Raw genomic sequence first — 17115 nt, 5'->3', positions numbered from 1 at the left:
CTTAATGTGGTAACAGAGTCAAAACATGATTAGAGTCAAGATTTTTTTTTTTTTTAATCGTAACTCTTAGGTTCCAAACACTTAGTAACTCTGGTTACCTATCTTCAGATTTGAGGAAGAAAATCAGGTTCTTAATACTTTCTTCCCCATCATGTGATACGTTTCTGAAGCGTTGTGGCTTGATTGCATATGGATAGCAAGAGATCTATACTTAGCTTTCTTTTTACTCCCAACTTTAATTTTGAAAAATTTCAAATCTGTAGGAAAAGTGAAGGAACAGTTCAGGGACTTCCCTGGTGGGCCAGTGGTTAAGACTTCACCTTCTAATGCAGAGGGTTTAATCCCTGGTTGGGGAGGTAAGATCCCACATGCTTCTAGGCTGAGAAACCAGAACATAAAACAGAAGCAATATTGTAACAAATTCAATAAAGACGTTAAAAATGGTCCATGTCAAAAAAAGTTTTTTAAAGGAAGAAAGAACATTTCAACCCACTTTTGTAGACTCCATTTACATTCCCAATTAGCATTTTGCTGCACTTGCTGCATCTCCTTATGTGTGCTTATTTTAGTTTTTGTTCGGTTGCTATGAAGTTTCAGGTATGACACTCCCTAAATGCTCTAGTGTATCTCCCGAGAACAAAGGTACTCTTACATAATTGCAGTCCCTTCATCACACTGAGGGTGTTCATTAATAGCAGCAGTTCAGTGCTGGTGGTTTAGTTGCAAAGTCCTGCCTGACTCTTGACGACCCCATGGACTGCAGCCCGCCAGGCTCCTCTGTCCGTGGGATTTTCCAGGCAAGAATACTGTCGTGGATGCCATTTCCTTCCCCAGGGGATCTTCCTGACCCAGGGACCAAATACTTGATTGTTAATGCAGCTCATATTCACATCCGCCAAATGCCCTTTAAAGTGAAAGTGAAGTCGCTCAGTCGTGTCTGACTCTTTGCGACCCCATGGACTGTAGACTATCAGGCTCCTCCATCCATGGGATTTTCCAGACAAGAGTGCTGGAGTGGATTGCCATTTCCTTCTCCTGATCTTCTCCTGCTCTCAGGGGATCTTCCTGACCCAGGAATCAAACCCAGGTCTCCCGCATTGCAGGCATACACTTTACAGTCTGAGCCACCAGGGAAGCCACCCAGTCTGTCCCGATCCTGTCCTTTCCCTCTACCTTCTGTTTCAGGGTCCAGTCAGAGTCGCACGTTGCATTTGGGGGCCTTGCATTTGGTGGCCTTGTCTCTTTGATCGTCTTTAATCTGGGAGTGTCCTCAGCCTTTCCTTGTCGTAGGACACTGACATTTAGGAGTCTAGGCCATTTTCTGGAATGCTCCACAGCCTGGTGTGTCTGCTTCCTCGTGATGAGATTCAGGTTAACGCATGTGGGCGAGGATACAGGTGAGTGGTGCTGATCAGGGCCCCTCGGGAGGCACGTGACCACGGGCTGTTCCCGTGACAGCGTTGCCGAGCATGGTCTCTGGGTTCCGGGCGTACCTGCGAGGTCTTGTGAAATGGGGCCCTCCTGTCCTCAGCCTTTGAGGGCCTGTTTTGAAGCCGTGTGCATGGACTTTACCCTAATGCATTTTCACCTGCTGATGTTCTTCTTAGCCCCGTTGCATCTGTTGCTGGAGGCTGCAAGGAAAAGCAGAAAAAAAAAGAAGTGAAAAGAAAAGTTGGTCCAATTAGATCTGTGTAGAACCATCCCTATGGCTCCTTTATTTGTATAATTGCAAGAAACGAATGCTGTGAGCGCTCTGTAGTTTCCAGAGTGTACAGTCAGTCTCTGTGAACAAAAGAAGCTTAGCCGGGCTCCGTCTCCCCATAGAGAGACCTCCAAGGCAAATATTTGTCTGGGGTCGGTAGCCTGCAGTGATTGCTGAAAGTCTGGGTGAGGTTATAGAAACGCCTGGTGTTTGCCCGGTGGCGTGCACAAGACAAATGAGGCAGAATTGTGTGAGCACGGTTACACGTCGGTTTTCATGTTTAGTTAATAGACAGAACAGGGATGTGGGCTTTAGCAGCCCCGTCTGGATAAACAACTTCTGAAGAGTCGAGAGAAGAGTCAGCACTGTCTACTGCTGAATTAAAGGGGCACTGAAACTTTGTAAAAGGTTTGACTGCAAAATAGTTAGCCAACAAGGACCTAGTGTATAACACAGGCAACTATACTCAATATTTTGTAGTAACCTACAAGGGAAAAGAATCTGAAAACAATAAAGTGTAATTGAATCAGTGTGCTTGCTGTACACCTGAAACTAACACAATAATGTAAATCAACTGTGTTTAAATTAAAAATTAAATAATAGGTTTGGCTAAAGTCTTAGAAATATTTCTGTATGGATGTGAAACTTTGAGTGGATTTTGTTTTTTATTTTTAAAATTTTTATTGGAGTATAGTCGATTTACAGTGTTGTGTTAGTTTCTGCTGTATGGCAAAATGTATCAGTTACACATATATCAAGTGGATTTTGTATTTCCTCTTTCCCCTTAGGGAAGTGAGCTAAGACATTAGTTTGGAGCAGTGGGTGTGAACCATCTAAGGGAAGATGTTGGCCATCTGAATGCTCCTGAGGAGGTGTTCTGCAGAGCATGGTGGAGTTTGGTCATCTCAGACATTTGTTTCAAATGTGCTCATTGTTTGTAAAGTGCCATCTCAGCATCGTAGCATCGTGTAGCCCAATCCTTTATGACACTGATTCTCAGCCAGGGAGTGGTTTTGACCCATAAGGAACATATAGCAAAATCTGGAACCACTTTTGATTGTCACCGCCGGGAAGGTGCCAAGGAGAGGCAGGGTGTTAGTCGCTCAGTCGTGTCCGACCCTTTTCGACCCCACGGACTGTTTCCTGCCAGGCTCCTCTGTCCATGGAGTTCTCCAGGCAAGAATACTGGAGTGGATTGCCATTTCCTTCTCCAGGGATCTACCCAACCCAGGGAGTGAACCCAGGTCTTCCACATTGCAGGCGGATTCTTCACCAGGAGAGCTGCTAAAACATGCCTCCGTTAACAGACGCCATCGTCCGCCACACACACACATTGCCGATGACAAAGGAATATGGGTCCAAAATGTCAGGAGTGCCAAGGTGGAAAGCTCCTTTTCATATGATTTATCAGCAAATGTTTACAGTATATGAGGCACCTGGTGTTTGAAGAAAATTAAGTCACTCCAAAGACTGATGCTGAAGCTGAAGCTCCAATACTTTGGCCACCTGATGTGGAGAGCCAACTCGCTGAAAAAGACCCTCATGCTGGGAGAGATTGAAGACAGGAGGAGAAGGGGATGACAGAGGATGAGGTGGTTTGATGGCATCACCGACTCAATGGACATGGGTTTGAGCAAACTCCAGGAGATGGTGAAGGATGGGGAAGCCTGGTGTGCTGTGGTTCATGGGGTCGCAGATTTGGACACGACTGAGCGACTGAACAACAACAAAGCTGATCACCTCGCTGGGAAAAGAGACAGTAGAGAATCACCGCATTCTGGTACATTCATGTTTTTATTTACAAGCCACCCTAGCTGTTGGAGAGGAGCTGGCACAGCAGGCTGTGAACAGGAACTTCCTTTGAGTTGGCGTTTACAGGGTGAGTCAGTGTGGAAGGTTACAAAACCACTCTTCTGTTCAGACATTGGCATGACCCCTGCGAGGCATCTTATCACTTACCCGTTAACCACCTTTCCCTCTACAATGGCAACTGTACTTAGGGTTTACACGTAAATCTTTGACTTTGGGTTTTTTTACCCATGAAATGTTTTATTGACTTTCGAGGATATCTTAACACAACTGTATTTGCATAAATCTTCTCACTTCGTTTCTTTTCCAGTCAGCTCTGTGCTGTTGACTCAGTGCATTTTGCTACACACCCATCCGTTGGGTTGCTTCTCATCACTGCATAGCCCTCCTCGGAGTAGATGTCGGTTAGCTGTGCTCAGGCTATGGCATCAACAATGGGGGCAGGGACTTCGGGGCGGAGACTGTTCAGGGCAGTGATTCTGAAACCTCAGCATCATCCAGAAGGTTATTAACTCGAATCTCATTGATCTCCCACACACACAGTGTTTCTGACCTGGTAGGTCTGGAGTGAAACTCTCATGTGATGTTGCTGCTGGTCTGGGGGCCACGCTTTCGGAACCCCCAGTGTGGGACAAAAGTACGCATGGGGGACCGTGATCAGGGAATGTGTGCAAAGAGACATAAAGCTGCAGGGCAGTCTGGCTGATGTTAGCTCTGGGAAGACAGGACACTGCTTCAAGAAGGAGCTGAGATGAGCGTTAAGCTCATTCCTGTTAGAAACTCAGTTCGGGAAGAAAAGAGAAAAAAGGGAGATGGAGAGTGGGATTTTTTTTTTCCTATTAGTAGTAGTTCTATTCTGGGCTTCCCAGGTGGCACTAGTGGTAAAGAACCTGCCTACCAATGCTGGAGATGTAAGAGATGCGGGTTCCATCCCTACTCCAAGGGTCAGGAAGATCCCTCGGAGTAGGAAATGGCAACCTACTGCAGTATTCTGGCTTGGAGAATCCTTTGGACAAAGGAGCCTGGGGAGTCACAAAGGGTCAGACATGACTAAGCACCCACCTGTACACAGTACTGTTATTACTCCTCGTATTATGACCATCCTTGCTGTTAACAGTACCCCTTCAGGATGGAGGAGGCATAAGCTTTCTTTCCAGAAAAATAAAACAGATGAAGAGTCACGCACCCCCTCCCTCCCCACCTCCTCCCGTGTCTGATTTGCCCTGGGTGGGAAGATGCCTTCAGGCTGAATGGTCCTGCTCTCAGCAGCTTCAGACAACACAGAAGCAGGTTCGTGTCTGAGGACTATTAGGGACCTTAGTGGCATAAAGAAGAAATGACAAGCAAGCTGCAGAGTAGTCGGTCAAGTTTTGTGTACCAGGAGAAACAAATGTACAAGCTCTTCCTCCCCATCTCTGTGTCTGTGCCCAGAAGGAGGCAATATAAGTTTGTAAGAATGCCCGGGTGGCTTAGTGGTAAAGAACCCTCCTGCCAGTGCAGGAGACGCAGGTTTGATTCCTGGGTCAGGAAGATCCCCTGGAGAAGGAAATGGCAACCCACTCCAGTATTCTTGCCTGGGAAATCCCATGGCCAGAGGAGCTTGGCGGGTTACAGTCCATGGGTTTGCAAAGAGTCGGACACGACTTAGTGACTGAACAAAAACAGCAACCCCTAGCACATCCTGGGGCACCTCTACCACTCAGTCCTTCCCCAGAACCTCGGGGTGTTGGGTGAGACCGTGGGAGGGGCGCTGACATAGGACCTGAGGAGATTGGACTCCGACTTCGTTCACAACCTCAGTGTTACCTGAACTCTTCGTGTCTCACTGCCAGGCACGTAGTAAATGCTTAGAAAAAAATCTGAGCATTTACTGCTATTGGATTTTTAAAAACTGAAGTACGGTTAATTTAAAAAATTGTGTCAGTTTCGAATGTAAAGCAAAATGATTCAGTTACATATATATAATATATGTATTCTTCATCAGACTCTTTCCTGAAACCTGCTATTAGATTTGAATATGGGTTGATAGGAACCGTGGAGCTTAGTGAATTTTCGTATATTATCTGCTAGATCTCATGGTCTCACCTTTTAATGAAAATAATGGCGTAGCATCCCTCGGAATTTAAGGTTCAAAACTGTTTCACAGTGTGGGGTCATGGCAGCCCCGCCAGTTAGAGATACACTATCGCCAGAAGGCTGTCCTGACAGCTCTGTAGTCAGCAGTGCCTGTGGGTGGATGGCACCCACGTGGGCACAGGCACTGCCTGTGGGGTCAGGGAGCTGTGACTGAGTGCAGACAGAGCGAGGTGTCCTGGGGAGTTGGCGCTCAGGTCATACAACTTGAGTGGCTGATCTCTAGACACCTTTAACCCCCTTCTCTGAGCTGTGAAAAGCCTCAGTCCAGCAAGAAAAGCCGATTTGAGTTTAAATCGGGAGGCACTCATGCCTGAGCTGAAAACCAGTTTCTTCTTTTGCCCCCACGCTGGACTCACGGCCCACAGAGGGTCCCAAACTTGGGGTGTCCTGGTATCTCGTTTTGCCTCAGAGTCCCACTCACTGAGAGCTCAGCCATGTTTTTGGAGATGCAGCGATTCTAGCTGAGGGTTTGGTCCAGCAGGAAGTTGGGAGTGGACACTGAAATCCTGCAGCAGCCTTGTCCATGAGCGCCGAAGAATTGATGCCTTCGAACTGTGGCGCTGGAGAAAACTCTTGAGAGTCCCTTGGACTGCAAGGAGATCAGACCAGTCCATCCTGAAGGAAGTCAACCCTGAATATTCATTGGAAGGACTGATGCTGAAGCTGAAGCTCCAGTGCTTTGGCCACCTGATGCGAAAAGCCAACTCACTGGAAAAAGACCCTGCTGCTGGGAAAGATTGAGAGCAGGAGAAGGGGACGACAGAGGCTGAGCCAGTAGGATGGCATCACCGACTCAATGGACCTGCGTTTGAGCAACCTCCCGGAAATGGTGATGGACAGCGAAGCCTGGCATGCTGCAGCCCACTGGGTCGCAAAGAGCTGGACACAGCTGAGTGACTGAACAACGAAGTCCAGTAGGGGCTGGGAGCTTCGTATGGTGAGCCTCCTTCCGTGGGTGAGGGGAGGGTTCGCTGCCTCTGGTGACCATCGCCCTTGACCATGCTGGGTTGGCCCTGCATCTTGCAGGATCATTTGGGATTCTCATATCCAGTCTTTCTTTTCCTGGCTTAATCTTTAGAAAAGAGGTAGCGAACAAAGGACATTTCAAAACAAAACAAAAGCAGAGTAGGAAATTCACACTTTCTAAGGTTCAGCGTGTAAGTTACATGCGGGGGAAGGAGCAGTGAAGGTATGCTGCTGCTGCTGCTGCTAAGTCACTTCAGTCGTGTCCGACTCTGTGCGACCCCGTAGACGGCAGCCCACCAGGCTCCCCCGTCCCTGGGATTCTCCAGGCAAGAACACTGGAGTGGGTTGCCATTTCCTTCTCCAATGCATGAAAGTGAAAAGTGAAAGTGAAGTCGCTCAGTTGTGTCCGACTCCCAGCGACCCCACGGACTGCAGCCCACCAGGCTCCTCCGTCCATGGGATTTGCCAGGCAAGAGTACTGGAGTGGGTTGCCATTGCCTTCTCTGAGTGAAGGTATGGCTGATTTTTAAAATTTTTTTGAGTTTGGTTTTTTTTTCTTTCTCAGTAACTCAGATATCCCAAAACTACTACATGGATTTTAACAAGCCACATGGGAAAACTCCCTAGCAGTCCTGTGGTGAGAACTCTGTGCTTCCATGGCAGGGGGCACAGGCTTGATCCCTGGTCAGGGAACAAAGATCCTGCATGCTGCAAGCTGTGGCCAAAAAAAAAAAAAGTCACATGGGTACATCTCTGAGGGAAGGTTGTTGGAAGATCCCGTCAGAATCCCACCATGGAGGGTAGAGGAATTTTGCCTGCACTGCAAGGCGTAGCTTGGATTTACAGTCCAGCGTCCTTTCGCTCTAATGAAAAGTACATCTGATGCTCGAAACTCCTGATCCTCTGGAGGTGCTTTAGAGATGTCCCATCCAGTAAATGGCATCTTAGTAGGGAGCTTCGTCCCTGACTGCAAGGGGTGCGAAAACGAGTTCAGTGAAACTAGGTTGGACTTACAAGCCCTTGACTGCTTTGTTCTAGGGGCATTTTCCTGCAACGCAAGAGAGCAGTCACACTGCTATTGTGTGGGGGTTTCCTCATGGGAACCTGCGAATTTCACTGCCGGGATTGTCTGCTCATCCTTTAGTATCAGCTCTGGGCGCAGGCTTTGAACAGTGTCTCTGCACCTCTGGACTAACCATTTAGGAAATCGCCTGACTTGAAGGCAGGGTTGCGCTCAGGGAGTATGAGTTAGAAGAGTAAGACAGGAATTTTTTATTTTTTAAAAAAGTATTTATTTATTTGGCTGTGCCTGTCTTAGCTGTGGCCTGCGGGATCTAGTTCCAGCTGGGCCCCTGCATTGGGAGTGCTGCCTCTTAGCCACTGGACCGCCAGGGAGGTCCCTGTGAAAACTTTTTTCTTAATATATCTTTTTTCTTTCTTTCCATTATTGGTAAGGAGGGAGAGTTTTCTAGAATGGGCCTCTGGGTCCGGCTGAGGCATCACTGATGGGAGACCTTGACAGCCTCTTGCAGAGATGTTGAATTGTGAGTTCTGGTGAGCTTGATGCTTGAGTAAGTGGGGAACTTCCCGTCACATCCGTCCATTTCTGTGTTCCTACTCGCCGACTCTGGAGCGCCTCGGTGGGCCTTTGGGCATCCATTCGGTGGGTGAAGTAAATGGGGAAACAAACGGAGCTAAGCTGCCATCGCTGTTTTCAAACTTTACAGTTAAAGGAAGAAGAGACGTGACGCTGACCAGACACAGGCAGGGTGAAGAGTGAAAGAAAAGAGGTCCCGCTGGTGCCCAGAAGATGACCTCGTTGGGGTCCCCGCAGTGAAAGAGGGGCCGTGCTGAGTCAGTTTGGGAAAGGCCAGGCTAGACGATGTTGATGTTATTCCTGGGAGGCCCTTCTGAGGCCGTAATGGGCTACATTTCTAAGACTAAGTCCAGCCTTTCCCAGACTAATTGGACTGTGAACCCTGTTTGTTGGACTGTCTCAGAACATACTTTGAAAAATGTGACTTAGGGAGCTGGTGGCATATTTTTTGGTGGCTTGTGGTGTTAGACACTAATTCCTACATTATCTGGGGTTGACAACCTATGTTATTCCTTTTAAGAAAACCAAATGCCTCTCCCCCACATCCCTTTTTTTAAAATGAATTAGCTCTTTTTTTAAAAAAAGTTTACTCTATTACCTGTCTCTTTTTTTTGGCTGCATAGCCTGCAGGATCTTAGTTCCCTGACCAGGGATTGAACCCACAGCCCCTGCATTGGAAGCATGGTGTCTTAACCACTGGACCCCACTTAACCACTGGGAAGTCTTAAATTAGCTCTCTTTTGAGAAGCTCTTGACATTCCTTGAAATAACTAGACATCCTCTGGGAAGTTCCAAAAGGAAATTCCCTGAAATCTAAAACTGTACTCAATAACTCCTCTCATTCCACCTTTCTGACTTGTTGGGATCCATCTCCTGGTGGAGCCGATTGGATGAGATTGAGGCCATTGTCTTTTTCAAAATATCCCTGGAGATGAACTCAGACCCTTCCAGATGCCTAGTGTTTTTAAGGGTGGTCTTGAGCCCTGACAGATGGACAGCTTCTCAGAGCAACTTAGAATCCAGTTGACAAAAGGCAGGACATTATGTGAACTTTTCTGTAAGAGTTTGTGGCCAAACATTTAGGGCTTTACAGAGGCGTCGAGTCATTTGTGAGCTTGAAGCTCTGTGAATATGAAACGGAAGCGGAATAAAAAAGCGCCTGCTTTGCGAATTTGGGAGTAGTTTTCTTGGACAGCAGCAACTTTCATTGAGACTCAGAATGTATTTGAGGGGGATGAGGTGTGAAGGAGAACTGAATGACTTGAGTTGAAAGCTGAACTTTTCAGTTCAGTTTTTAGAAACCAGTCGCTTACGTGGTGAGAGACCTCCTCAGTGCTGAGTTGTTGTTTTTTTTTCTTACATCATAGAACATATGGATGCTGTGGGTTTAAAAAAAAATTCTTTTTTGATGTGGACCATTTTTAAGGTCTTTATTGAATTTGTTACACTATTGCTCCATTTTATATTTTGGTTTTTGAGCCGTGAGGCATGTGGGATCTTAGCTTCCCGACTAGGGATCGAACCTGCACCCCCTGCATTGAAAGGCAGAGTCTGAACCACTGGACTATCACAGGGAAGTCCCTCTCCTTTTTTTATGTGAAACATCTTCCATTTATGAATATTTCAGAACTCCACCCTCAGCTGAAATCTGACTGGTTGTGAACCCAATCTGAAAGTCTGTTTGCCAATATGGTAGATATTTTGCTCTGATAAGAAAATGCTTTTGTGTATAATTTATTCCTAAAAATGCAGGACAAGACTGTGTTTGAAAATGGAACCACAGACTTACATGTTACTATTAGAGGCCTGGATATTGGGAAGTGGCCTGGGATCTGAATTGGTAAGTTTCTCCGACTCTCAGGGCAGTGGAGGGAGAAGTAGGGGACCCCTGACATCGCTCTGTCACTCTGCAGCCGTGTGTCCTGGGACAGTCACTCGATTCGGGCTTCTGTGCTCATCTGAACTGAGATTGGTGGTAGAATTGACCTCAGAATCGTGCAAGGTCTAAGCGTGTGGATACAGGGAAAGGGCTTGAAGCACCGCCTAGCCCTCAGGGACTGCCCAGTAAACATTAGCTTATTTTTTATGTAAGACTTAAAACATAGATTAAGCAGTAAGTGTAGTCAACCGTGATTACTTCTCTAAAGTCAACTCGTCACATCTGACTTGGTCCATTGCACTTAAAATGACATTTAGCAGGAAAATAAGTGTTCATGTTGGAGGAAAGACTTACTGTTAAAGGGTAGGAGGCAAAAGATACTCCTAACGTTGTCCAGATTTTATTTTGAAATAAACATATTGCCAGTGGAAAAGTAAATAAAAGTGAGCAGAAGTCTAACCTTTATGAAGGGCAGTTCAGCAGCTGTTCTTTGTAAGAACAGACCCAGGTACTCTGACTTAGGAGTTACACTGCTGTATAAGTTTACCCTACAGCGAGCCTGATTGCGTATGAAATGATATTTGTACAAGGCGGTTCCTTACAGTGCTGTTGGCAGAGCAGGAGACCAGAAACAACTAGCAGAGACCCTATACTCGGGAACATTATGTAGCAGTTTAATGAGAAATAGGATGCTTTCCTCTGGGTCATCGAAAAAGCAAGAGAATTCCAAAAAAACATCTATTTCTGCTTTATTAACTATGCCAAAGCCTTTGACTGCGTGGATCACAACAAACTGTGGAAAATTCTGAAAGAGATGGGGAATACCAGACCACCTGACCTGCCTCTTGAGAAATCTGTATGCAGGTCAGGAATCAACAGTTAGAACTGGACATGGAACAACAGACTGGTTCCAAATAGGAAAAGGAGTACGTCAAGGCTGTATATTGTCACCCTGCTTATTTAACTTATATGCAGAGTACATCATGAGAAATGCTTGGTTGGATGAAGCACAAGCTGGAATCAAGATTGCCGGGAGAAATATCAATAACTTCAGATATGCAGATGACACCACCCTTACGGCAGAAAGCGAAGAAGAGCTAAAGAGCCTCTTGATGAAAGTGAAAGAGGAGAATGAAAGAGTTGGCTTGAAACTCAAAGAAAACTAAGATGATGGCATCCGGTCCCATCACTTCATGGGAAATAGATGGGGAAACAGTGGAAACGGCGTCAGACTTTATTTTTGGGGGCTCCAAAATCACTGCAGATGGTGACTGCAGAGATTAAAAGACGCTTACTCCTTGGAAGGAAAGTTATGACCAACCTAGACAACATATTAAAAAGCAGAGACATTACTTTGCCAACAAAGGTCCATCTAGTCAAGGCTATGGTTTTCCCAGTAGTCATGTATAGATGTGAGAGTTGGACTATAAAGAAAGGTGAGCGCTGAAGAATTGATGCTTTTGAACTGTGGTGTTAGAGAAGAGTCCTGAGAGTCCCTTGGACTGTAAGGGAATCCAACCAGTCCATCCTAAAGGAAATCAGTCCTGAGTGTTCATTGGAAGGACTGATGCTGAAGCTGAAACTCCAATCCTTTGGTCCGATGTGAAGAGCTGACTCATTGGAAAAGACCCTGATTCTGGGAAAGATTGAAGGCGGGAGGAGAAGGGTATGAAAGAGGATGAGATGGTTGGATGGCATCACCAACTCAATGGACATGAGTTTGAGTAAGCTCCAGGAGTTGGTGATGGACAGGGAGGCCTGGTGTGCTGCGGTCTATGGGGTCGCAAAGAGTCGGACACGACTGAGCGACTGAACTAACTAACTAACTAAGGATGCTTCCTGGGCTTCCCAGGTGGCACTAGTGGTAAAGAACTGCCTGCCAATGCAGGAGACTTAAGAGACGTGGGTTCAATCCTTGGGTTGGGAAAAACCCCTGGAGAAGGGCATGACAACCTACTTGAGTATTCTCGCCTGGAGAATCCCATGGACAGAGGAGCCTGGCAGGCTACCGTCCATAGAGTTGCAGAGTCGGCGACGACTGAAGGGACTTAGCAAGCATGCACACGCAGGATGCTTTCTAAGTTCTTGGACAAGATCTCTAAAACGTGTTGTCAGGACAGCAAGGGGAGGCGGAGGGGGAGAGTTAAGTATAATTTGGGAACGACGCAGGAGAAACTAACAGCAGCGTTTGCCTCTGGGTGGAAGGAGGGCAGGAGGGAATCTGCTGTGGCAAGAGAAACCCAAGAGGGATCTGGTGACCCGGAGGCGCCTCACTGTCTGACTCTGCACTGCTCCATTTCCAGCTATAGCAGCAGTGTGTTACCTGTTTGACAAAGAATAAGCAGGAGGTGGGAATTCCCTGGTGGCTCAGTGGCTAAGACTGAGCTCCCAATGCAGGGGGCCTGGATTCAGTCCTGGGTTGGGAACCAGATCTCACATGCCATAACCAAGACCCAGTGCAGCCAAATAAATAAATAAATATTTTTAAAATTTTTGAATTTCCACCCCAACTTTCCTCTTTTCATAAAGGTGACAGCAGGCTGTCAGCATAATGGTGCTGAGACCCTGGGAATTTCTCTCTGGGTTTAGGTCTCAAGAATGTATGGCTTTATTTTAATTTTATTATGAGAAATCTCAAGCTGAGTATAATATACTCCCATCTACCTACCACCCAGCTTCAGACTGTTAATTTATGCTGCTTCTATGTTCCTACCCGTTCTGCCTCCAGGAGGACTTAGAAGGAAATGTCATTTCGCCCGTAAGTATTTTAGTAAGTAGCTCTAAAAGATAGGAATTATCTTTTAATATTTTTGACAATAATTATATTTTAAAATAAAAAATAATTAAGTCAACTCCCCAACCCCTTCTCCAGTCACCACACTGTCCCACTTGAAATTTGACCATGGGGTTCTTTTCTCGAAATGTTAACTCTCAGTCTGTGCTTTAAGAGGGTTCACCACTTCATGCATCACTGCACCTTGCTTTTTAGAAGCTCCCCAGGAAACTCCTTCCAGCATTTCCTGCATGTGAAGTTTGTTCTTCTCAGCTGGACGGTCCGCTCACTTTGGTCCTGTGAACACATAGTTAACGATGCTGTTGCCCTTATCGGTGGTTCCGCTCTTCCATGTAACACTCACTCTGATGAGCTAAGAAGGGTAAAAGGCAACAAAATATTCAGATATTTGTGTAGACTAGCTCTGCTGAGAAGGCAGGCGTGGCAGAGCTGTCAAAACCACCCTCGAGAAAAACAACCCACAATGGGAAGTAGGGGTTTGTCAGCTTATATCAGGGTGCTTGACATCAAAGGCCTTGGGAGTTGCAATCAGTAATGTGCAGAGTGAACCTGAAAGTCAAGGCCCCTGTGGACTTCCTCTTGCAGGCGCTCTGCACCGAGCAGCTGTGTCAGAGAGTGAGCTCCACGAGAAGCTTCTGCTTCTCACTGGAGATCTATGAGTCTGTTGTCGAAAACCTAAACTGACCTCAATGCCGCTGCCTCCAGTCCTTAATCAGGTTCCCTTGTGCATCTGAAATGGAATTAGAGTTCAGAGAAACGAAACTGTATGCCCACACAAACACTTGGCTCATAAAAGCTGAAAAGCGGAAACAACCCAAATGTCCATCAGGTGAAAAATGGACGAGCGACAGGCAGTGAGGCGGACAATGGAATGTTACTCAGCCATTGAAACAGAGTGCATGCTACCGATACATGCTACAGCACGGAAGCTGGGTGTAATTCTGTTTGTGTGAAATGTCCAGATCTGCAGAGACAGCAGACCACTGGTGGCTCAGGGCTAAAGGTGGTGACGGTGGCAGGAAAGGGGGAAGGAGTTTCTTTAGGTGATGAAAATATCCTAGAACGATGGTGACAGTTGTACAGGTCTGTGAATACATTGAAATGCAGTGCATTGTACACTTTAAATGGATAGGCTTTACAGTTGGTAAATTACATCTCAATAGGGACTTCACTGGTGGTCCAGTGGCTAAGATTCTGTACTCCCAGTGCAGGGGTCTAGATTTGATTCCTGGTCAGCAAAGTAGATCCTACATGCCACAGCTAAGAGCTCTTATTGGGACAGCTGAAGATCCAGTATGCTGCAACTAAGACCCAGTACGACCAAATAAATAAATATTAAAAAATAAATCTCAGTAAAGCTATTATTAAATACCATTGACACTTCCCTGGTGGCTCCGTGGTAAAGAATCCACCTGCCAAGGCAGGAAACACGGGTTTGATCCTGCATCTGGGAAGATCCCACATGCTGAGGACAACTGGGCCTGTGAGCCACAACTGTTGAGCCAGTGCTCTGGAGCCCAGGAGCCACAACTATTGAAGCCTGCGCGCCCTGGAGCCTGTGCTCCGCAACAAGAGAAGCCAGCGCAGTGAGAAGCCGTCACTGCAGCTCGAGAGTAGCCCCCGCTCCCCACAGCTGGAGAAACGCCTGTGCAGCAGCAAAGACCCAACACAGCCAAAAATAAATAAATAAATAAAGTTATATTTTAAAGGCACTGGATTTACTTAGAGTGCCTTGAAATGTACCTGAAATGGCATCTGTTTTGGTTTTTGTCTGGACTGGGGGTGTGGTGCAGCCCCGGGGTTGGGGTGTGTTAGGTGAGACGAGGAAGGAAGGAGATGTGGCTTCCTTCCCTCTCTGAAACTCCATTGCAAATCTTGCTTCTCTCCCTCCCAGATCACTAGGAAACAGCAGTGACTTTATTTGACCCCGTGGTCTTATTTTACTTCCCACCCTTCATTCAAGGTTAGGACAGTGGTTCCTTTAGCAGCTAATGACTTCTTTTTTCCTCTCTCTACCCCCACCCCAAAACTTGTTATTAAAGTATCCTTGTCCTTGTTGGGTGACAGTCAGTGACTTTCCTTTTCTGGAGTTGTCCTGTGTTGGCAATTGTTTTGGTCTTCAGAAATCAGTGCTGGTATGAAAAAGACTGCCCCTTTTATTTATATGACCCAAGAAGGAGAAAGAGTTTAAAAACAACACCTGTAGGACTTCACTGGTGATCCAGTGGCTAAGACTCCCAATGCAGGGGGCTGGGGTTCAATCCCTGGTCAGGGAACTAAGATCCCACATGTCACAAGACCTGGTGCAGCCAAATAAGTAAATATTTAAAAAAGAGAGAGAGAGAAAAGAACCCAAGGGAATTCCTTGGCAATCCAGTGGTTAAGACTCCCAAGTTTCCCCTTGAGAGGACACAGGTTCCATCCCTGGTTGGGGAACCAAGATCCCGCAAGCCAAGTGGTTTTGTGACCAAAAAATAAAAAAATAAAACAACACCCAGGTCAAAGGTGTATTTTCCTGCTGGTGAAAAAGCTGTATGAGCATGCTTCCCTGGGAAACATGGTGCTATATAAATGGCATCAGGGACCTAAGTGAGACTCGGGTCATGCACCAGCTTGTTCACTTGGCAATCTGCTGAAAATAGAAAATTGTATGGGGAGAATGGGGTGCTTCTCCAGTGGCTCAGCTGCAAAGAATCCACTTGCAATGCAGGAGACATGGGTTCAATCCCTGGGTTGGGAAGATCCCCCCGAGGAAGACTTGGCAACCCACTCCAGTATTCTTGCCTGGAGAATCCCATGGACAGAGGAGCCTGGTGGGCTACAGTCCATGAGGTCGGAAAGAATCGGACATGACTGAAGCGACGTAGCACAGCACTTGGGGAGAGACGGAGAAACACAGCTGGTGAAAGTGTGTCTGTGTGTGTGTATGTGTGCTCAAGTGTGTGTGTGTGGACTGACTCCACAGACCTCCCTCCTGGGAAGCAGAGGGAGAAACACGTCCTGCCCTGACATCTTCAGAGGAGCATCCTGGTGAAGAACTCCCAGGTAGGGGAGCCCGACCTTAGTATCCAGAACTACTTTTGAAGAGCAGGGAAATGGTGGCTGTAATTTGCTAGATCAGGAGGCAAACCACGGTCAGGGGGCCAAGTCTGTCCTGATGCCAGTTTTCAGAAATGTTTGTTCAGACGGCCACACCCCTTTGTTTAGCTATAGGCTGCCCCCAGGTCTCAGCCACAGAGCTGAGTTACTGCAACTGTCCGTCCTGCAAAAGCCTGAGATACTTACTGTCTGGCCCTTCACAGAAAAACTTTGCTGACTTCAGTGCTCAGTGATGGAGTTCCCTCCCATGGGAGTCCTGGGAAGAGGCCTGTGTCCGTGGTACTTGGAAATCGAGTCCTTAGAAATCCCTTAGCCCATAATACGAACTCTGGGAATGCTGGCTGTTTCTTTTTATTTTCTCCTGGAAAATGATGCAGGCCCCGCCCAAGGCCGATTGGTTCTTTTAGTTGCCGACACGTTTGGTGAATGCAGCAGCGGGCTTCCTTGGTGGCTCAGGTGGTAAAGAATCCACCTGCAATGCAGGAGACCCAGGTTTGTTCCCTGAGTGGGAAAGATGCCCTGGAGAAGGGAATGGCAAATCTTGCCTGGAAATTCTGCTGGACAGAGGAGCCTGGATGGCTGCAGTCCATGGGGTCACAAAGAGTCAGACACAACCGAGCGAGTAAGCACGCTCGCACACACAATGGTGAGTGGCTTTGAAACAGGCCAGGTGGATTTGGGGCATTTCTGGTGAACCTGGGCTTGTACACCAGCCCCGTGTGTCTGCAACTGAGTTGTCTGAGCTTTATTTCTCCATTAGGACCGACCTTCCTTTTCTGTCTGTTGGCAGTGATCAGACTTCTCGTTTTACTGGTGGTTCGCAACACCACCTCTTGCGTCATTTTCTTAGGAATAGTCAAGTGTGGTGTCTGGGACCTGGGCTCAAAGCTATTTGCTTATAACATGGAAACATTTCTCAAGTCTAGGAGCCGTATCTCCTGGGTTCAGAAACCTGCTTCCATCCACATGTGCCCTCGAGTTATCCCCTGTGAAAAATACTCTCTGAGCCTCTCCTTTCCAAGAGAACATGAACTTGTTATACAGATTATAAATGCCTGTTTGCTAAAATGTTCTGTCTCCAGTGGGCAGGCTGCCAATTTAGTGTAATCATCTCAGGCTTGTTGACCTGTTTG

This window comes from Bison bison, unplaced genomic scaffold, assembly GCF_000754665.1.
Source record: "Bison bison bison isolate TAMUID 2011002044 unplaced genomic scaffold, Bison_UMD1.0 scf7180017864043, whole genome shotgun sequence".
Lineage (NCBI taxonomy): Eukaryota > Metazoa > Chordata > Mammalia > Artiodactyla > Bovidae > Bison > Bison bison.
This window is presented reverse-complemented; position numbering follows the sequence as displayed.